This window comes from Perissodus microlepis, chromosome 15, assembly GCF_051167445.1.
Source record: "Perissodus microlepis isolate ML-2025 ecotype Zambia chromosome 15, ASM5116744v1, whole genome shotgun sequence".
Classification (NCBI taxonomy): Eukaryota; Metazoa; Chordata; class Actinopteri; order Cichliformes; family Cichlidae; genus Perissodus; species Perissodus microlepis.
Genome location: NC_140475.1, coordinates 12,077,018 through 12,083,132, shown reverse-complemented (window position 1 = coordinate 12,083,132; position 6,115 = coordinate 12,077,018). Strand labels below are relative to the sequence as shown.

The window sequence follows — 6,115 nt, the reverse complement described above, 5'->3', positions numbered from 1 at the left end:
TTTGGCCATATCGCCCTGCTCTAGGTGTCAGTCAGGATGATGGGGGGGGGAGTGGGGCTGTGTGCTTCCTGAAGTCCACAATAATCTCCACTGTCTTCTGGCCATTCAGCACCAGGTTGTTGTGGCTGCACCAGGACACCAGACGTTCAACTTCCCTCCTGTAGGCAGACTCATCCCCGTCCGAGATGAGTCCAATAACGGTGGTGTCATCTGCAAACTTGATTAGCTTGACAGACTGGTGGGTGGAGGTGCAGCAGTTGGTGCACAGGGAGAAGAGCAGAGGAGAAAGAACACAGCCCTGAGGGGAGCCGGTGCTCATGGTCCGGGAGTCCGAGACATTCTTTCCCAGCCTCACATGCTGCTTCCTGTCCGTCAGGAAGTCAGTGATCCACCGGCAGATGGGATCAGGCACATTCATCTGGGAAAGCTTGCCTTGGAGATGGTCTGGAAGGATGGTGTTGAAGGCAGAGCTGAAGTCCACAAACAGGATCCTGGCGTAGGTTCCTGGGGAGTCCAGATGCTGCAGGATGAAGTGTAGAGCCATGTTGATAGCGTCGTCTACAGACCTGTAACCTACGTTGTTGGAGAGAGAAATAACATCGTGGAAGAGAAAGTGAGTAAAAATGTCCTAAATGCATTTCGAATTTATTTAGAACTACAAATTAAATTTATTTTAGGAATTATTGTTTTTTAATGTCACAATTCCAACCCTGCTCCTTTATCCGGGCTTGGACCAGCAAAAGTGACCTGAAATTGGCACTCTGATGAAATTATTTTGTGTGTGTGGGTGTGTGTTTATTAGTAGTTTTAAACCTTGTGATCCACAAAATTGCATAACAGTAAAAGAAGAACTGACTGCATTACAGTCAGTGCGGGAGCAGTGGCTTCGCTTATGCGCAATTCATTTGCAGTTTGGACGCATAGGTGTGAACATCTCTTTGCTATTACTGTCGCTCGGCATAATTTGCAGATGATGTTGTTTGCAGCCGCTGCAATGCTTTCGACCAAAACAGGCGCAGCTTGATGACACCATCAACATGCGCTATCGCGGTACAGCGGTATAGTCTAAAATCTCTACCGTTGGCCAAATTTATATCGTTTCTACCGTATATACCGCCCACCCCTAATTCAAACCTCTTGCCAAGTTTGGTGCCACTGGTTTACTGTGAGCAACTCTCAGCCTAAAACGCTAAAAACAATAAAACCCTAACCTTACTTACATAGTCTTCAGTGGTGTACTGAAGAGCAAGTATCACACCGGAAAACAAAGCGCCCTACAGGAGTTTCCCCACCGGAAGTAGCATGTGCTAAGGTGCACTGTATTCAGGGTCTGCAGCCTTAAAGGCCGCATTTTAAGGCTGATTAGGTCACAGCAACGCAACGATGGCTGTCCCAATTCAAAGGCTGCTCCAAATGCGGCCCTCATTTTCCTGAATTTTAAGGATGGGTCGGTGTATCCTCCATGGCCCAACATATCTAAGACTTTATAGCGCGGCGGTGGTGTGGATAATTTTGCCGGAAAAAAATGGCAGAAGCGGGGCGCCCAAAGAGTAAACTTTTTTTAAAGTAAGTACTGAATATTGTGTCACTTATTTGTGCACAAATGTTTAATAAAGAAGAACGTTAAAACATTACTGTTGGCCACATACCGGCAAAGTTAAGTGCCATTAGCAATTTTAGTACTAACTGGGTTTTAAAGCCTTACTTTAAAATATACGCCATTCAATTACTTAGACTTAGTTCCTCCTACGCCGGGCGGCGCATCGGGCAGCTAGTGATCTCCATCGATGTCGGTCAGCAGCGACTGCTTCAGCTTCGTTCCAGGCAATGTTGACAGTTCTCAGATCGTCCATGAATGTTCAACGCCATGTGGTCTTTGGTCGGCCTTGCTTTCGCTTGCCAGTGCGTGGACGCCTTGTCATGGCAATCTTAGCTGGGCGATGAGGGGGTAGGCGTAAAATATGGCCCGCAAAGCGGAAGCGCCTTTCTGCAACAACATCGGCTAATGGGCGGCTGCTCTTCGTAGGACCTCCTCATTTGTTATTCGGTCCCGGTAGGCAATTCTCAGGATTCGCCGCAGGCCACGTTGTTGAAGCATGTTCAGGTGTTGAATAATTGCACTTGTTGAGCGCCAGGTTTCACTAGCGTAAAGTGCAGTAGGGAAGACGATAGAGTTCAGTAGTCTGATCTTGACCCTTACATTCAGGGAGGTCGAGTTCCAAATAGGTTGGAGATGTCGCAGGACACCAACTGCCTTCCCTACTCTGGCGTCGACATCCCGATCAGAGACCCCGTCATTCGAGATGATGCTGCCAAGATATGTAAAATTCTCCACCTCTTCAGCACGTTGTTGGTTGATCATGACAGGAATGCGGGCACGTGCATAGCCAACTCGGAGTACCTTGGTTTTTTTGGCGCTGATTCTTAATCCAACTTTCGTCGCCTCCCTCTGCAGGGCCGCGGTCAACTTTTGGAGGTCTTCCTGAGTCGAGCCCAGCAGGGCGATGTCATCTGCGAAGTCCAAGTCAGTGAGATTACGCGCTTCGTGCCAGGGCACACCGATGCCAGCTTGGTCAACTGATCGTCGCATGATGAAGTCAATTACCAACAGGAAGAGGAAAGGGGATAGCACGCATCCTTGTCGGACGCCAGTATTGATCTTGAAGAAATCTGTGCAGCCGTCATCCGTCCGGACACAGCAACGGGAGTTGGAGTAGAGACAACGAAAGGCATCTACAAACTGCTGAGGGACTCCATAGTGGCGTAGGATAGCCCATAGAGTCGGCCGGTGGACGCTGTCAAAAGCCTTCTCGAAGTCAATGAAATTAATAGAAATCTTCCTTTGGTATTCCAATGTTTGTTCAATGATCATGCGGACGGTGAAGATTTGCTCGACGCATGACCGGCCACTCTGAAACCCAGCCTGCTCTTCTCGCAATCGTTCGTTCACTGCGTGTCGTAGCCGATTCAAAAGAGCGAGGCAAAACACTTTCCCGGGTACCGACAGCAACGTGATGCCCCGACAGCAACGTGATGCCCCGCCAGTTGTTACAGTCACCCAAATCACCTTTTTTTGGAAGTTTGATGATGGTGCCTTTTGTCTAATCATTGGGTACATGTGATGTTGACCAGCAGGCGTTTAGGAGTCTTGTAAGGGCGGCTTCAAGATGGGGTCCGCCATGCTTCAGCATTTCGGCGAGGATTTCGTCCAGGCCTGCGGCCTTTCCACTCTTGAGGAGTCGGATCGCTGTCTTGACTTCAGTGATGCTGATTTGTCCGATATCGACAGGAAGAAGATCCATGGAAGGTGCCAGGTCTTCGGCCTCGAACCGTTGGGGTGGCTCAGGTTGGTTCAGAGTATCGCAGAAGTGTTCGACCCATCGTTGGTCTTGTTCAGCTGCAGTAAGGAGGACTTTCTTTCAATACTTGACATTAATCTTACAGAAAATGTGATGATTATATGGATAATTAAAGTCAGTCATATATCCACAAACACAACAAGCTGAAAGTCAGTGAATGCTGCCAAATATCACAGCACAAGCAGGATCCACTGCACTGTTAATGTTAGCTATGTTATATTGCTGCCTCTGTTCGGTGGTGTCGAGCCAAACGGGCTTTAACGTGTGTTTGAACGAGCTGACGGTTCACTCGTTAAGCTGAAAGAAAGATGCTTTAATCACAGGAGTCACACATGTGTCCACTGGGAACTCTTCTTGTTGAGCACTCGTAATAACACAAACACTAAATCCTCCTTCTCTTGTGCTGTTTTGTAGCAGTGTATACACCTGAGACTGTCACCTGTCTGTCTGTCCTGCACTCTCTCTCTCTCTTTCTTTCTCTCTGATTGTGTAATAAATGTATGAACATGTATTTATAAGTTACACTTGTGTTTGAATCCTGCAGCTTATCACACATTTGATTTCCATGTGTGACAACTGCAAGTGTCCAGAGTGAGGACAGACTGAGGGACCCACTGCTGCACATCATCTGTGAGGCTTTGCACCCCTGATGATCCACCAGGACAAACTCAGCAGTGTGTGAGGAAGAGGAGGAGGAAGAGCCAGCAGCAGCTGACAGGTGGAGAGAATAGACAGACTGTTTCCTGTTTGTGAAGGACTGCTAGGAAAGTTTAACATAACTAATTGTCTGTCCTGAATCAGTCTCATTAGGTAATGTTCAAATAATGTTATCATTTCAGTGTTTTCAGTGTGGGAGAAAGTACTCAGGGCCTTCAAGTTACACACTATGAAAGGCAGAAACAAGTTTAATATTCAGAAATCTAAAGTATGTATCAGCAGCAGAATGGACCTAAAAATAAATGCTTGTTTCAGTTCTATGAAGCTTTGAGTATTTTGGATTAGTAGTACTGCTGTGTTTGTTGCATCATATTGCTGTAATTGTTTATATATTCTGAGGTAAGTTGATCTATAGTGTTACATCATATTCTATAAGGATGTAACAGGACGATCTATTCTGCTAAATGGGTCAAACTGGGCAGAAAGTTTGACCCATTTAGCAGTCTGTATTTGTATAGCGCTTTACTTGGTCCTAAGGACCCCAAAGCGCTTTACACTATACACAATCATCCACCCATTCACACACAGGTGATGGCAAGCTACAGTGTAGCCACAGCCGCCCTGGGGCGCACTGACAGAAGCGAGGCTGCCGGACATTGGCGCCACCGGGCCCTCTGACCACCACCAGTAGGCAACGGGTCTTGCCCAAGGACACAACAACCGAGACTGTCGGAGCCGGGGCTCGAACCAGCAACCTTCCGATTACAAGACGAACGCCCAACTCTTGAGCCACGATCGCCCCGCTTAAGGCTCTGATATCTATTCTGTATGACTTAAAGCAGTTATGACATGGTAGGATTTTCTCACCCAATACAGGAACATTTAATATCAGTCTACTCTTTATTCTGTCAGAAATAGTTATCAGAGCTCGTACACTTTCTTTTTACACATATACGTAAGCATTGAGCCAAATTTAGTAATGCCAACATATTAAAAGAACAATATTTGTCTCAGCTATCTTTTACGGTGTGGTCTGCTGGGGCGGCAACATCTCTGCCGGGGACAGGAAGAAACTGAACAGGCTGATTCGAAGGGCCAGCTCTGTTGTAGGATGCCCTCTGGACCCAGTGGAGGTGGTGAGTGACAGGAGAATGTTTGAATGGTTAAGCTTTCATCCCTGTTGGACAACATCTCCCACTCCATGCAGGAGAATCTGACAGCACTGAGCAGCTCCTTCAGTGGCAGGCTGCGGCACCCACGGAGAGGTTTCGCAGGTCTTTCCTCCCCACTGCTGTCAGACTCTACAACAAAGACTTTTGCAGCTGATCAAACCCACACATGTGCAATAAGACTGCTATAAGTGCAATTCTTTTTCTGACAAAGTTGTACTTTTGTATTTTCTTACTCAGCTGTATATAGCATTTGTATTCTATTTTGTTCTATTGTATATATTATTCTATTTCATTATTTTGTTATAGTTTTATCTTATCTTATTGTATATTTTATTTTATTCCATTCCAGTGTTTTCTAATTTCTGCTACATAACTTTGCACTTTTGCTGTAACGAAACAAATTTCCCACCTGTGGGACTAATAAAGGTCATCTTATCTTATCTTATCTTATATATAATACATCTATATATACACTGTCAAAGATACTGGTCTTTGAGTGAAGATTTAAGTTGATAGGAAATATAAATAACTTCAACTTGAATCTTTACTGAAGCTCAGTATTTGTCACAGAGTTCATATTCACTGCTGTAATAACTAATAATGATATAATTGATTAAATATAATAATAGCTTTAATATTGGCCAATAAAAAATATACTACTATATTGGAACATAGTGAAGACCAATTATTTAAGAGAATAAAGAGAGGTTAGTTTATTTTGGAGACAAGCTCCACTTATTAAGAAACTTTTAAAAAGGCAGGAACGCTCTTTAGAGGTTTGTGGGTGGCTCTTAAAAGAGCCGTTGTGGGGAAGTCACTGGGACTTCAAATAGGCTATTCTTATGGCTGCCAAGACACTGCTCCCTCCGCCGAGAAGTGGGCCATGAACTTCTCCCTCACCGGACAACCTCTCTGGAGCAGATGTTG

The 6,115-nt window shown here is 45.5% G+C and overlaps 1 long non-coding RNA gene across 2 annotated transcripts; it reads left to right on the top strand.

The window, feature by feature from the left end:
• Positions 1–501: 501 nt before the first annotated feature.
• LOC146371812 (uncharacterized) lies at positions 502–5,628 on the top strand. Of its 2 annotated transcripts, none has more exons than XR_014802724.1 (2): positions 502–613; positions 3,290–5,628. It is a non-coding gene; the product is annotated as an uncharacterized LOC146371812 (long non-coding RNA). The 2 variants fall into 2 exon arrangements; XR_014802725.1 differs by having other exon boundaries at positions 522–613; positions 3,904–5,628.
• The last annotated feature ends 487 nt before the right edge of the window (positions 5,629–6,115 follow it).